This window comes from Callithrix jacchus, chromosome 16 (assembly GCF_049354715.1).
Source record: "Callithrix jacchus isolate 240 chromosome 16, calJac240_pri, whole genome shotgun sequence".
NCBI classification, from domain to species: domain Eukaryota; kingdom Metazoa; phylum Chordata; class Mammalia; order Primates; family Cebidae; genus Callithrix; species Callithrix jacchus.
Window position 1 is genome coordinate 30,808,492 of NC_133517.1, and position 17,143 is coordinate 30,825,634.

General features: G+C 39.9%; 1 non-coding gene across 1 annotated transcript; it reads left to right on the plus strand.

Annotated features, from left to right (window-relative positions):
- The first annotated feature begins 5,552 nt into the window (after window positions 1-5,552).
- Window positions 5,553-5,658, plus strand: LOC118148667 (U6 spliceosomal RNA). Its single transcript, XR_004735587.2, has one exon. It is a non-coding gene; the product is annotated as a U6 spliceosomal RNA (small nuclear RNA).
- Window positions 5,659-17,143: the final 11,485 nt, after the last annotated feature.

Consider the following 17,143-nt stretch of genomic DNA (forward strand, 5'->3'; position numbering starts at 1 on the left):
CTCCCACAGTGAGTGTATGCTGCTGACTCATTGGTCATCCAATAGCTATTGACTTCCCACCTCTCTAGTTCCATCTCTCTCCACATCCCTAGTGCCTCTACATTCCATCCAGGTCCATGAATGCACTCTAATACCATCTGCATCAGAGCCCGTGCTTACACCCCTCAAGCTGCTAGGAATGTTCCTTCCCTTCCTCTTTGCCTATTTAACTCCTGCTCATGCTTTAGAACCCAGGATATATCTATGTCTTTATCTGTGTCTATACCTATGTCTATGTCTATATCGAGCTTTATATTTAAATAGAGATGTGGATGTAGATATTCATAAACACAAACACATACATATACACACTCAATTTATTGTGTGGATGGCACAATAAATGGAGAGTGGGAGGGCACAGGCTTAAGAAATTACAAGGTCACTTTCTCAGGAAAGTCTTCTCTGAGCACCCTGCAGACCAGGTAAAGTGCCTGTAGAAGCCCTCTGGCATCATGTATCTCTCTATTGCATGGTAATCACAGTGTAATTAGAAATGTAAACTCATCAAGGGTAGGGATTCACTGTTGTGTCCCCAGTGCTAGAGCAGAGCTTGGCACAATAATGGATGTTTAATATTTATTTGTACATTTATTGGATTCACATCTGTCTTCCAAGCTAGAAGGTAAGTTATCTAGATATCGTGTTTCTGTTCATGGTTTGTCTCCAGCACACAGTACAGAGCCTGGCACATAGTATGCATTCAGCAAATGTTTATTAGGTGAATGACTAAACTCTATACCCTCTGCTGACACAATGACTGCAGCAGTGAACGAGGGCCAGTCGCTGACCTCATGAAGTTTGCATGAGGCATGTCTTTTAGTGGGAAGACAGATGAGGAAACCATAACCATTCAGTGTGAAAAGTGCTGTGAAGAGTGAGAGCAGAGTTCAAAGGAGACACACAGGGCTCCTTACACAGTATAGGGCTGAGGGAAGGAGAGAAGTTCATGTGGGGATTGGGGGATCATAAAATGCACTCTGGAGGGGGTGGCATCTAAGCAGAGAACAGGTGAAGGCAGGATGAAATATGGGCAGAATCATTCCTGGCCAAGGGAGCAGCACCAAAATCCAAAAAGAGAGTTGGAGAAAGACAGGCAGATACCCAAGGAGACAGATACATGGACACGAAGGACAGACTGCCAAGTGCAGTGTAGAGGCAGTGATATTTGCCCTTGCTTCAATTTCCTTTTAGCAGAGTGGTATAGATTTTGCATGATGCTTGTAAGCAAACATTTCACAAAAGATACATTATCTATGAAACTGTTTCATGTAAAATACAAGCCTAGTTGGAAGGTTTCAATATGTAAGCAGATGTGTATTTTCTGACTTCAGAAAGGCCCTAAAAGCGTCCCAGGATCTATCCTTGTTTATGCCATCCCAGCCTCAGTTAAAGGTTTCTAATTCAACTGGAGAGGGATTCTGCTGCAGGGCATATATTGCTGGTGCACTCTCTCTCAGTGACTTGGGCTTGCAGGTTAATGACTAGCAGTGGAAAGAATGTTTTTATAACAGGATCAGCACGCGTGGACTTTTTCTTCTCCTAAAAGCTAGCTCTGCTATTGAAAAGCCCTGGCCATGTGCTTCAGCAGCTGATTAGGTAGGAGATGCTGTTTGTTGTGTATCACCTTCCCTATACCTTATGCCTCTCAGTCACCTGTATTCATTCAGAAGGTTTGTTATGTGCCTCTTTCGGCTCCCAGTCTATTCAAGGGAAATGCCAGTATTTGAGTTTCCCATGTACCAAGAACTCAGAGATTCAGAGAAAACCAAAAGACCTAGTCTACAGTGCCAAAGAACTTACAATTAATTGAGGATACCAAAATATATGCATCTGAAGCAATTAGGGGATTGTACTAATTAATATTCTGTTATTTTCAAGCAACAGCAACCATATCTTCTCTCTTAAGAAAAAAGGGAAAATTATTGGGTGAAGACAAGGGAATCACACATAGAGGAAGGAGAGTTTGACGGACAGGATGTGAAGGATCCAGGGCAGCTCAGGGATCTCAGTAGCAGGAATGTGTAGACCTTTGTCGAGATCTGTCATTTAGGGATGCGGATATAAAATACAAAGAAGAAAATGAATACCACCTAGTATCTCACCTCCCAGAGGCAACCACCATATGCCTCTGACATATAGTCTTCTCATCTTTTCTTTTCTTTGAGCACGTGGGTGAGTGTGTATATATGTCACAAAATTGAGATTCTGTTCTTTACACTGTTTTGTGTCTTACTCTTTTCACTTAACATTATACTGAAAACATTTAACACTGAAAGCTCTTTGAAATACAGCTTTTAGTGGCTGCACCATAATTTATTTACTAGTCCCTATTGTTGGACATATAAATTATTTTCAAGTTTTCATTATTATAAAATATATTATAATAAACATCACAGTACATTGAATTACTGTCTGAATTTCTGACTGGGAAAAAAAAGTGTTAAGCAATGGATTTAAGACAGAATCGTTACCTGTGATTTTAAATGCCTGGGATAACCTGAAATACTCTGTCCAGCCAAAATGCTGTTCCACTAACTTTGCCATTTTATAGAGGGTATCCATTCTTTTTCTCTCCACAATCAAAACACCATTTTGTAAATCACTGACTTCTTAGTGCTCTAAAAAAACAACTTAGTCAACTGGTAAGAAAGAATGACCCCTAAACCAAATCAATATCAGGCTAATTATTTATTCTTGATCCTTGGAGATGAATCTGTTTTGTGGAGGCTAGGGAGAGTGAACTGATTGCATACTGTTTTTTAGTAGACTTTTTCCGCCAGGTCAGGAGAGGAAGGAGGCAGATATGTTCTGGGAAGAGGGATAAAATCTAGGAGACAATCAGGGACTTCAGAAGATTCTAGTTTTTAATCTTTTATTTAATAGACACTGTTCTGAGGGTTTTATGAATATTCAGTCACTTAATCTTCCTAGTAATGTGTATTAGTTCATTCTCATACTGCTAAAAAGAACGTCTCTGAGACTAGGTAATTTATAAAGGAAAGACACTTAATTGACTCACAGTTCCAAATGGCTAGGGACACCCCAGGAAACTTAACAATCATGGTGGAAAAGGAGAAGTCAGGATCTTCTTCACATGGCAGCAGGAGAGACAAGTGCAAGCAGGAGAAATGCCAGACACTTATAAAACCATCAGATTTCATGAGAACACACTCACTATCATGAGAACAGGACAAGGGAAACCACCCTGAGGATCCAATCACTTTCTTCCTCAACACATGGGGATTACAATCCAAGATGAGATTTGTGTGAGGACTCAGAGCCAAACCATATCATTCCACTCTGGCCCCTCCCAAATATCATGTCCTCACATTTCAAAAGCAATCATGCCTTTTCAACAGTTTCCCAAAGTCTTAATGCATTTCAGCATTAAGTCAAAAGCCACAGTCCAAAGTCTCATCTGAGACAAGGCAAGTCCCTTCCACCTATGAGCCTGTAAAATCAAAAACAAGTTAATTTCCTTCGAGGTACAATGAGAGTACAGGCATTGGGTAAATGCATGCATTCCAAATGGGAAATATTGGCCAAAACAAAGGGACTGCAGGTCCCATGCATATCCAAAATCCAGTGGAGCAGTCATTAAATCTTAAAGCTGCAATATAATCTACTCTGACTCCATGTCTCAAATCCAGGGGCTGATGCAAAGGGTAGGCTCTCATGGCCTTGAGCAACTTCATCCCTGTGGCTTTACAGGGTACAGCTCCCTACCCTGGCTGCTTTCACGGCTGGTGTTGAGTGTGTCTGAGGCTTTTCCAGGCACACAGTGCAAGCTATTGGTGGATCTGCCATTCTGGGTTCTGGAGGTTGGTGGCCCTCTTCTCGCAGCTTCTCTAGGCAGTGCCCCAGTGGAGACCTGTGTGGAGGTTCCAACCTTATATTTTCCCTTTGCATTGCTCTAGCAGAGGTTCTCCATGAGGGTTTTTCCCCTGCAGCAGACTTCTCTCTGGACATCCAGGCATTTCCATACATCCTCTGAAATCTAGGCAGAGATTCTCAAACCTCAATTCTTGACTTCTGTGTACACCTGCAAACCCAACACCATATGGAAGCTGCCAAAGCTTGGGGCTTGCACCCTCTGAAGCAATGGGCTGAGCTGTACGTTGGCTCCTTTTAGCCATGGCTGACACCAAGTGCCAAAACTGCACAAAGCAGCAAGGAGCTGGGCCTGGCCCATGAAATCATTTTTTCCTCTTAGGCTTCCCAGCCTGTGATGGGAGGGACTGCTATAAAGACCTCTGACAGGCCCTGGAGATATTTTCTCCCTTGTCTTGGTGATTACAATTTGACTCCTCATTACTTATGCAAATTTCTGCAGTTGACATCAATTTCTCCCCAGAAAATGGGTTTTACTTTTCTATTACATTGTCAGACTGCAAATTTTCCAAACTTTTATTCTTTGCTTCCCTTTTAAATGGAAGTTTCAATTTCAGATCACCTCTTTCAAGTTTAAAGTTACACAGATCTCTAGGGCCAGGCCAAATGCCACCAGTCTTTTTGCTAAAGCATAGCAAGAGTGACCTTTGCTCCAGTTTCCAATAAGTTCCTCATCTCCATCTGAGACCACCTCAGCCTGGACTTTATTGTCCATATCACTATCGGCATTTGGGTCAAAACCATTCAACAAGTCTCTAGGAAGTTCCAAACTTTCCTACATCTTCCTGTCTTCTTCTGAACCCTCTAAACTGTTCGAACCTCTGCCTGTTACTCAGTTCTAAAGTTGTTTCCACATTTTTGGGTATGCTTATGGCACTACCTCATTCTCTGTAGTATCAATTCTCAGTCCATTCTTACCCTGCTATAAAGAACTTCCCTGAGACTGGGTTATTTATAAAGGAAAGAGGTTTAATTGACTCACAGTTCCACATGGCTGCGGACACCTCAGGAAACTTACAATCATGGTGGAAAGTGAAGGCAAAGCCAGGACCTTCTTCACATGGTAGCAGGAGAGAGAAGTACAAGCAGAGGAAATGCCAGACACTTATAAAACCATCAGATCTCATGATAACTCACTCACTATCATAAGAATAGGATGGGGGAACCACCCCCATGATCCAATCACTTCTCTCCTTCAACACATAGGTATTACAGGTCCCTCCTTGAAACAGGGGGATTGCAATTCAAGATAAGATTCAGATGGGGACACAGAGCCAAACCATATCATAATATTATAAAGCAATTATTATTATTACCTTCATTGTAGGGATGAGAAGACTGAATCACAGAAGTCAGAGTAAGGGGTAGAGCTGGGAATTGAACGCAGAACCACTGGCTCTCAACAACTGTATCTTGCTTCCATGAATATATTGAAGTTTACATTTTAAAATCAGGATGGTTGAAAAATGCTCAAACACTATCATCAAAGAACATCAAACCAATATGCTTTTTTTTTCTTTTACTGGACTTTAGTATTTCTTATCTTGTGCAACTCAAGCATCAGTAACCTGGGCATCCCCAGGTCTTCCAAATCTCAATTTAACATTATAAAAACTGGCTCAGTGCTTTCTTCAGCAGCACAAATACTGAAATTGGAATGATACAGAGAAGATCATCATGGCCCTTGCACAGGATGACATACAAATTTATGAAGCATTCCTGATTCATGTTCTTGTTAATGAGCAATAAGAAAACATCTGGGCTGGGCGCGGTGGCTCACGCCTGTAATCCCAACACTTTGGGAGGCCGAGGCTGGTGGATCACGAGATCAAGAGATCAAAAGCATCCTGGTCAACATGGTGAAACCCCGTCTCTACTAAAAATACAAAAAAAATTAGTTGGGCATGGTGGTGCGTGCCTGTAATCCCAGCTACTCAGGAGGCTGAGGCAGGAGAATTGCCTGAACCCAGGAGGCAGAGGTTGCCGTGAGCCAAGATCACGCCATTGCACTCCAGCCTGGGTAACAAGAGCAAAACTCCGTCTCAAAAAAAAAAAAATAAATAACAAAACAAAACAAAAAAAAACATCTGAAGGTACAAAACTCACTGATAATACTAAGTATAGAGATAAACACAAAATATTATAACAATGTAATTATGGTGTGTAAACTACTCCTGCCCTGAGTAGAAAGACTAAAAGATAAACCTATCAAATATGATGACAACAACTTTTCAAGACATAGATGGTGTAAGATATAAATAGAAACAACAAAAAGTTAAACAGTAGGGGTGATGAAGTTAAATGTAGACTTTGTATTTGTTTCCTCTTTGCTTGTTTGTTTTTGCAATCAATGTTAAGTTGTCATTAGTTTAAAATAATGGGGTATAAGATATTATTTGCAAGCTTTGTGGTAACCTGAAATCAAAATACCTGCAATAGATACCCAAAAAATAAAAAGTAAGATATTAAAACTCACCACCAGAAGAAAACCACCTTCACAAAAAGGAAGAAATATAGATGGACAGACAGAAGGAAGGAAGGAAGAAAGGAAGAAAGAAAGGAAGGAAAGAAGGAAAGGAAGGAGGGAGGGAGAGAAGGAGGGAGGGAAGAAGGGAGGGAGGGAGGGAGGGAGGGAGGGAGGGAGGGAGGGAGGGAGGGAAGACCACAAAACAATCAGAAAAAAAAAACAAAATTGATAAGTAAGTCCTTACATATCAATAATAATACTGAATATAAATGGACTAAACTCTCCAATCAAAAGACATAGAGTGGCTGCATGAATTAAAAAAACATGATCTGAGCCGGGTGCAGTGACTCATGCCTGTAACCCCAGCACTTTGGGAAGCTGAAGCAGGTGGATTGCTTGAGCTGAGGAGTTCAAAATCAGCTTGGGAAACATGGCAAACCCTGTCTTATAAAAAATACAAAAATTAACCAGGCATGGTGGCATGCACCTGTAGTCCCAGCTACTCAGAAGGCCAAGGTGGGAGGACTGCTTGATAAAAGCTGTCTCAAAAAAATAAACAAAACCCCATGTCTGAATACACTGTCTGTATAAGGACAAGTGGAAAGAAATAGAAAAAGATATTCTATGCCAATGGAAACCCAAAAAAAAGCAGAAGTAGCTATATTTATATCAGACATCATAGATTTTAGGACAGAAACTATAAGAAAAGACAAAGAAGGTCATTTTGTGATGGTAAAGGGGTCAATTCAGCAAGAGTATATAACAATTGTAAATATATAAGCAGTCAACACTGGACCACCAATATATAAAGCAAATATTATTAGAGCTAAAGAGAGAGAGAGAGAGAGAGACCCCAATACAATAATAGCTGAAGACTTCAACATCCTACTTTCAGCATTGGACATATGATACAGACAGAAGATAAACAACAAAACATCAGATTTATCTCCACTATAGACCAAAAGGACCTAATAGATATTTACAGAACATTTCAACCAATGGCTTCAGAATACACATTCCTCTCCTCACTGCATGGATCATTCTCAAGGATTGACCATATGTTAGGCCACAAAATAAGTCTTTATGTAAATTCAAAAAAAATTGAAACTATATAGTGTTTTCTGTGCCCACAAAGTAATAAAATTAGAAATCAATAACAAGAGGAACATTGGGAACTATACAAGCACATGGAAATTAAACATACACTCCTGAATGGCCAGAGTCAATGAAGAAACAAAGAAGAAAATTTTTAAATTTCTTGAAACAAAAATGCAAACAAAATATACAAAAACCTATAGGATACAACAAAACCAGTAGTAACAGGAATGTAGCAATAAACATCTATGTCAAAAAAGTAGAAAAACTTCAAATAACCAACCTAACAATGCATTTAAAAAGTGTAAAAGCAAGAGCAAACCAAACCTAAAACTTGTAGAAGAAAATAAGTAATAAAAATCAGAGCAGAAATAAATGACATAGAAATGAATAAATCAGTATAAAAATCAATGAAAGAACCCTTAAAAAAAAAGAGAGATCAACAAATTGACAAACCTTTACATACACTAATAAACCCAGAAAGAAGACCTAAATAAATAAAATCAGAGAGGCAAAAGGAGACACTGCAACTGATATCACAGAAATTCAAAGGATCATTAGAGACTACTGTGAGCAACTATATGCCAATAAATTAGAAAACCTAGAAGAAATGGACAAATTCCTAGACACGTACAGCCTAACAAGATTGAACCATGAAGAAATCTAAAACCTGAACAGATCAATAGCAAGTAATGAGATTGAAGTCATAATAAAAAGTCTCCCAGCAAAGAATAGCCTGAGACCCTGCTGAATTTTACCAAACATTTAAAGAAGATCTAATACCAATCCTACCTAAGCTATTTAAAAAGAAAAGAAAAACAAAGGATGAGGGAATACTTCCAAACTTATTCTATGAGGCCAGTATTACCCTGATACCAAATCCAGACAAAGATGCATCAAAAAAAATGATTTTTTTTTGTTTTCTAAAAACACCACAAATATCCCTGATGAACATCAATGCAGAAACTATCAACAAAATACTAGCAAACCAAACTTAACAACACACTAAAAAGATCATTCATCATGATCAAGTGGGACTTATCTCAGAAATGCAAGAATGATTCAACATATGCCAATCAATCCGTGTGATACATCACATCAACTGAATGAAGGAAAAAATCATATTATTATTTCAAATAATGCTGAAAAAGCAGATGACAAAGTTTAATATCCCTTCACGGTAATAAACCTTGAAAAACTGCATGTAGAAGGAACATACCTCAACATAATAAGAGCCATATATGACAGACCCAGATCTAGTATTATACTGAATAGGGGAAAACCGAAAGCTCTTCCTCCTAAGATCTGGAACAGGATAAGGATACCCATTGTCTCCAATGTGATTCATCATAGTACTGGAAGTTCTAGCTAGAGCAATCAGGCAAAAGGAAGACATCCACATTGGAAAGGAAGAAGTAAAATTATCCTTGTTTGCAGATGACATAATTTTATATTTTGAAAAACCCAAAGACTCCACCAAAAAACTATTTGAACTAAAAAACAAATTCAGGAAGTTGTAGGATACAAAATAAACATACATAGGCTAGTAACATCTCTATATGCCAACAGTGAATAATCTGAAAAAGAAATGAAGAAACTAATCCCATTAATAATAGCTACCATTAAAATAAGCTATGTAGGAACAAATTTAACCAAAGAAGTGAAAAGTTGTTACAATAAAACACTGATTCAAGGACGTGAAGAGGACACAAACACACACACACAAATGAAAATATATTCCATGTTCATGGATTGGAAGAATCAATATTGTCAAAATATTCATACTACCAAAAGCAATCTACAGATTCAATGCAATTGCTATCAAAATACCAATGACATTTTCTACAGAAATAGAGAAAATAATCCTAAAATTTATATGGAACCACAAAGAATCTAGGATAGCAAAGCTATCCTGAATGATATGGTTTGGCAGTATCCTCACCCAAATCTAATCTTGAATTATAGCTCCCATAATTCCCACATGTCGTGAGAAGGTCCTAGTGGGAGGTAATTGAATCATGGGTGCAGGTCTTTCCCATGCTACTCTGGTGATAGTGAATACGTCTCACAAGATCTGATGGTTGTATAAAGGGGAGCTCCCCTGTACATGCTCTCTTGCCTGCTGCCATGTAAGAGGTGACTTTGCACCTCCTTTGCCTTCTGCCATGATTGTGAGGCCTTCCCAGTCATGTGGAACTGTTAAAGGAAACCTCTTTCCTTTAACAATCACCCAGTCTCAGATATGTCTTTATTAGCAGTGTGAGAACAGACTAATACACTGAGCAAAAAGAACAAAATGGGAGGCATCATATTACCTGACTTCAAATTATATCACAGAGTAACCAAAATGACATAGTACTGGCATAAAGACAGACACACAGACTAATGTAACAGAATACAGAACTGAGAAATAAACCCACATATCTACAGTGAATCCATTTTTGACAAATGTGCCAAAAATACAATGAAATATAGAATATCCATAGTCTCTTCAATAAATGGTGCTGGAAAAACTGGTTATCCACATGCAAAAGAATGAAACTAGATCCCTATCTCATGCCATATGTAAAAATAAAATCAAAATAGACTAAAGACTTAAATCTCAGACCTCAAACTATGAAACTACTGCAAGAAAACACTGGAGAAACCCTCCAAGACATTGTACTGGGCAAAGATTTCTTGAGTAATACCCTGTAAGCACAGGAAACCAAAGCAAAATGGCAAAATGGGATCATATCAAATTAAAAAGCTTCTGTACAGCAAAGGAAACACCAACAAAGTGAACAGACAACCCACAGAATGGGAGAAAATATTTGCAACCTATCCATCTCACAAGGGATTAATAACCAGAATACATAAGAAGCCCAAAGAACTCAACAGGACAAAATCTAATAACCTGATTTAAAATGGGTAAAAGAGGCAGGGTGCGGTGGCTCACCCCTGTAATCCCAGCACTTTGGGAGGCCGAGGCGGGTGGATCACGCGGTCAAGAGATTGAGACGACCCTGGTCAGCATGGTGAAACCCTGTCTCTACTAAAAATACAAAAAATTAGCTGGGCATGGTGGCGCATGCCTGTAATTCCAGTTATTCGGGAGGCTGAGGCACGAGAATTGCCTGAATCCAGGAGGCGGAGGTTGCGGTGAGCCGAGATCGCGCCATTGCACTCCAGCTTGGGTAACAAGAGTGAAACTCCGTCTCAAAAAATAAATAAATAAATAAATAAATTAATTAATTAATTAATTTAATTTAATGGGTGAAAGATCTGAATAGGTATTTCTTTAAAGAAGACATAAAAATGGTAAACAGGCATATGAAAAGGTGCTCAACATCAATGATCATCAGATAAATGCAAATCAAAACTACAGTTAGATATCATCTCATCCCAGGAAAAAATAGCTTTCACCCAAAAGGCAATAATGAATACTGCTGAGGATGTGGAGAAAAGGAAAGCCTGATACACTGTTGGTGGGAATGTAAATTAGTACAATCACTATGAAGAACAGTATGGTTGTTCCTCAAAAAAACTAAAAATAGAATTACTACATGATCCACAAATCCCACTGCCAGGTATATACCCCAAAGAAAGGAAATCAGTATTTTGAAGAAATATGTACACTTCCACATTTATTGTAGCACTATTCACAATAGCCAAGATTTGGAAGCAATCTAAGTATCAATCAACAGATGAATGGATAAAGAAAATGTAATACATATACACAATAGAGTACTATTCAGCCATAAAAAAGGATGAGATCAACAGGAATGGAACTAGAGATCCTTATGTTAAATGAAATAAGCCAGGCATGGAAAGAGAAACTTCACATATGCTCACTCATTAGTGGGAACTAAAAATTAAAATAACTGAACTCATGGAGGCAGAGAATAGAATGATGGTTGCCAGAGGCTGGGAAGGGTAGTGTGCATGTGTGGTGGGAGTGCAGTGGTGGTTAAAGGGTACAAAGATATATATAAAATACACACACACACACACACACACACACACACTATGTACTAACAAAAAAAACTGGCTCAAACCCATGAACATTGCAGCTGTCTCTCCCGCATCCATGCACACTCAGCTGTCTCTCCCGCATCCATGCACACTCAGCTGTCTCTCCAGGATCCATGCACACTCATCTCCCCTTCCTTCATGTATAGAAGCCATGATTTGAGTGGGTTGATACTGTACCTGTTGGTGTCAGCATAACCTTACCTCTTTGTCTCAGTGATTGTTTCAGAGATGGAGCATGCTATGGTTTGAATGTGTCCCCCAAATTTTCTGTGTTGGAAACTTAGTTTCCAGTGAAACAGTATTGGGGCATGGGGCTTAGGAAGAGGTGATTAGGTCATGAAGATTCTGCCTTCATGAATGAATTAATGTTTATCAAGGGAGTGGGTTAGTCATCTTGACAGTGGGCTTGTGATAACAAGCTTGACTCCCTCTTGTTCTCTTGCTCTTCTGTCTTCCACCATGGAATGACACAGCAAGAAGGCCCTCATCAGATGCTGCATAGATGCCAGCACCATGCCCTTGGACTTCTCAGTCTCTGGATCTGTAAGCCAAATAAATTTCTTCCTATATAAACTACCCAGTCTGTGTCATTCTGTCATAGCAGTACAAAACGGGTGAAAACGGAGCAACCAAAGTAAACTTGGCCTCTCAAAAAAAAAAAAAAAAAAAAGCCCATCACCACCTAGTATTTCTTGCACCACAGGGACTGGTTCAAATTACTTCAATCTTGAAAAGTTCAAGGTTTTCTTTAATAGTTATGGAAGGAAACAGCTCGCTTTTGCATCTCACCTCATTGTCCTCTCTACCTTGTACCAAGATACTGAGTCCTCATTTCTTTGACTTACTTTTCCAAAGAACCAGTAGCACAAGGCAGACTATGTGGCAAATGTCTACTGGAAGTTGAAGACAATGGAGATGGCTACATAACACATAGAACAACAAAAACATAACATAAAATATTAGCTTGTTTTCCAAAGTCTCTGTGCTCCCCCTCCAATCTGGCTTTCTTTTCCCCTTAGTCACCAGCTTCCACCATCATGCTTAACAGCTCTGGCTCCAACTTCCCTGCATCTTACTTATTTTCTCTCACTTCCTGGGCCCCTCATCTTCTTCTCCAGCTGCTATGCAAAACCAGAACCTTCTCATTTCCTTTGCAAACTAGTTCGGCCTTCCTTTTTCCTGTCTTCTTCTTTACAGCAAGGTTTATGTTTTATTTCCCACCCCAATTAATAAACCAAGATATTTTTTAGACAAAAATGTATTTGCTCCTTAAGAGAAATTCTATTGCGGCTTCCAGCTTTTAGAATATTTTCTCTATATTGCACTATTAAAGAAAATATAATCTGCCCTATCACTTGAACAGACCTTGTGCCCTGACTTCACATGCCATTTTCTGCCACCCATGACATCCTATTGATTCTGCATCAGAGAAGCTCTCAAATTAAGCCCCTCTTCTACCACCGCCCCCCCATTCTGCAGCTCTGTTTCAGGCCATCTTTGTCTCTTCCCTAGACTGGAGTTACCAAAGATCATTCCACAGTCTCTGATGAAGTTTGTGCTAATCTTCAGGAAAAAACAAAAATAATGCAGCAAGTTTCTCCATAATAAGTCTAAATTCATTTAAAATAAATAATTCAAAACTGAATATCCATATGTAAATAATGAAGCTGGATGCTTACCTTTCACCCATACACCAAAATTAATTTAAAATGGATCAGGGACCTGAATATAAGAGCTAAAGCTATAAAATTCTTAGAAGAAAACATTGGGAAAAGCTTACTGACATTGGATTTGGCAATGATTTTTTGGCTTTGACACCAAAAGCACAGACAACAAAATATAAAACTGATAAATTGTACTTCATCAAAATTAAAACATTTTATGCATCATAGGACACTATAAACAGAGTGAAAAGGCAACCTACAGAATTGGAGAAAATGTTGTAAATTATATATCTGATAAGAGATTAATATCCAAAATATTTAAGGAACTCTTACAACTTAACATAAACAAAACAACTTTATATACGAATGGGCAAAGGACTCAAATAGACATTTCTTCAAAGATACACAAATAGCCAATAAGCACGTGAAGAAATGCTCAACAGCAGTAATCATTAAGGAAATGCAAATGAAAGCCATAATGAGATACGAGTTGACATCCATTCAGATGGAAATTACCAAAAACAAAACAAACAAAATCAGAAAACAATAAGCATTGGCAAGGATATGGGGAAACTGGAATATCTAGAATGAGTTAGGGTGTATTTCCTCCTGTTCAATTTTTTTTTTTTTTTTTTGAGACGGAGTTTCACTCTTGTTACCCAGGCTGGAGTGCAATGGCGCGATCTCGGCTCACCGCAACCTCCGCCTCCTGGGTTCAGGCAATTCTCCTGCCTCAGCCTCCTGAGTAGCTGGGATTACAGGCACGCGCCACCATGTCCAGCTAATTTTTTGTATCTTTAGTAGAGACGGGGTTTCACCATGTTGACCAGGATGGTCTCGATATCTTGACCTCGTGATCCACCCGCCTCGGCCTCCCAAAGTGCTGGGATTATAGGCTTGAGCCACCGCGCCCGGCCCTGTTCAATTTTTTGGAAAAGTTTGAGAAGGATTGGTGTCAGTTCCTTAAATATTTGATACTTCTTAAGAAAAGAATTATTCTTTTCTTCTTTTCTTAAGAATAAGAAAAGATCTCCTGGAAGTCATCTATTAGACTTGCACTCACATCTAAGTATTAGATTACATGCTGTATCAGCCATTTCTGGTCACACATCATAACGTTTTTCTACTTCTCTAGTAAAGAGAATTCTGATTTTTTGATGGGATCTTTATGCATTGTACAAGCCACACACTGTCAATTCTGTCTTGTTCTAGTTGTTAGATGTGAGTGATCAAATCCAGCCCACACTCAATAGGAGGAGGTTATACAAGAGCGAACCAGGGATCACTGGGGACCATCCTGAAGATGAGCTACCGTGGACCTACCACCTTAGTCACCTTACACATGTCTAGTCTTTACAGCATTGTGGCCAAGTAGGTATTATTATTATTATTTTAGAAATTTTAAAACATAAAAGAAAATACTAATTTGGTGGCCATGAAAATACTCTGCTCAAATCTCCTTCCAGTGGCTCTCCTGTGGGGTGCATAGTTAGCTGACAGCCCCAGTGTTACTCTAGAATATTCCCAAATTTGCACTAGGGCACTACTTTCCCTGAGCTGCTGCTGGCCAGTGACTGAGCACAGCTGGGGCATCAGAGAGGGCCCATTCCTGGAGGATGCAGGACTCACCTAATGGGCCATGTTCACTCATGAACTTCCCATTGGCCTGTCTAAAAATGTCTCATAAAGATCTGTGGCGTTTCCTATATAATCCTCCTTCCTTACTGCTCTCCTTTCACAGATGTCAGACCTGTCTTGCAGTCTAAGACTATCCTTGCCCATTCCTGCTCTTTCCCTTTAATCCTTCACAGACATTTTCCTCCAATAAGTCTCTTGCATGTCTAACTCTACGTAGTGTTTGTTTCTCAGAAGACCTGAACTAATGTCTCAGAAAAGTTGAGTGATTTGCCCAAGTGAGTTGGTGACATAGATGGGATTTGAACACGTTTTGACTCCAAAGGCCAACTCAAGCTCCTTCAACATAGCATGCTATCATTTTGTATTGAGTTAATGGTGGCCCTCCAAAAGATAAGTTCATATCCTAACACCTGTAACCTGTGACAGTGACCTTATTTGGAAAAAGGGTCTTTGCAGATCTAATTAAGGATCTCGAATTATTTGTGTAGGTACTAAATCTTATGACAAGAATCCTTAGATGAGACAGAAAAAGAAGACACAGATAGAGGGAGAAGGCCAGAGATTAGAGTGCTAACCTGGAGCCATAGAAGCTGGAAGGGGCAACGAAGGATATTTCCCAAGAGCCTTCAGTGGGAGCTTGATCCTGCTGATACCACCCTGATTTCAGACTTCTGGGCTCCAGATCTATGAGAGTAAATTTCCACTGTTTTAAGCCACCCAGTTTGTGGTCATTTGTTATGGCAGCCATGGGGAACTAATACAAGTATTTAGCCTCTATCTTTAATACTAGCACAGTGTCTCACACATACTAGGTGTTTTAAAAGAGTGATCCTTGTGGCACACATACACCATGGAATACTATGCAGCCATAAAAAAGAATGAGTTCATGTCCTTTGCAGGGACATGGATGAAGCTGGAAGCCATCATTCTCAGGAAACTAACACAGGAATACAAAACCAAACACCACATGTTCTCACTCATAAGTGGGAGTTGAACAATGAGAACACATGGACATGGAGGGTAGGGGGAACATCATACGCTGAGGCCTGTCAGGGGGTTGGGGGTAAGGGGAGAGAGTGCATTAGGACAAGTACCTATTGCATGCAAGGCTGAAAACCTAGATGACTGGTTGATAAGTGCAACAAACCACCATGGCACACGTATACCTATGTAACAAACCTGTACATTCTGCACATGTATCCCAGAACTTAAAGTAAAATTTTAAAAAAAACAGAGTGATCTTGCTTGCTCTGGGTATGTTTATAAAAAGAGCATTAATTAGTTAATAGATAACTACATGGGGATGATGAAACAAAGCTTTAAACTGCTTCCAAGTAACTTGGATTGAATACTATAAAATTATACTTGATTGATTTCTAGTTTGAGTGTTACCTAGGAAGAGAATGAACATTTGTGGAGTGCCTGCTGTGTACCAGACACTAAGATAAGTTTTATTCATAAATTATATCACAGTAGGAGAAATACTATAAATTATAACAATGAAAGCAAGGCCTTTGGAGTCAAATTTGAGCTCTGATTCTCATTAACCGTATGACCGTCAGCAAATTGTTTAAATGCTCTTGGCCAAAATTTACTTATCTGAAAAATAGGAAGGTGAATTCTATCTCCCGGCCCTGCTTGAAGATGAAGGGAGATAATGAATGAAGCAGCTAAGCACAGTGCCTGGCACAGAAAATTTAAACAAACCTAACTATTAGGAGTGAACCATGTCGGTGGGTGCAGGACTGTTGCAGTGGGAACTAGGGCTCTCCGCTGAGAACAAGAGCTGCTAGGCACCCACTTCTAAGAGGTCAAACAGCTGTAGTGTTTGGGACAAGCTGAGTCCCGACAGGCTTGCTGAGAAATTCCAATTTCAGCCCCACAAACACAAAGCCCCCAGCTCCAGGTGAACTGAGAGTACCCGGAGAAGGTGGCCTCTGTATGTTAGGCCCACATCCCCCTAAGGTTGAGGAGTGGTGGGGTTGGAGGCTGGGTTATGAAGTTACTTAAGGGAGGAGACTAAACTGAGCCTCTGCCTATGCTAATTTGGGGCTGTGGCTGTCTAGCACAGGAACGTTGCCAAGCCCCTGGACCAGCAGAGGTTCTGAGACTTCCAGGATTCCCAGGTTTCCGTGACATACCAAAGCCTGGAAGGAGCAGTCCCTTCCCCAGGTCCCTCCATCCCTGTCTGCAACGTGTGACAGAAACCCCAGTATTCCACACTCCCCACAAGCCTGCCTAGTCAGGGAGGGGACCGGCGGCAGCAGGAGGCTCCCTGGGGCCTCAGGGCTGCTTCTGATAGAGGGCTGATCTGGGGAGGGAAAGCTGAAGCCTG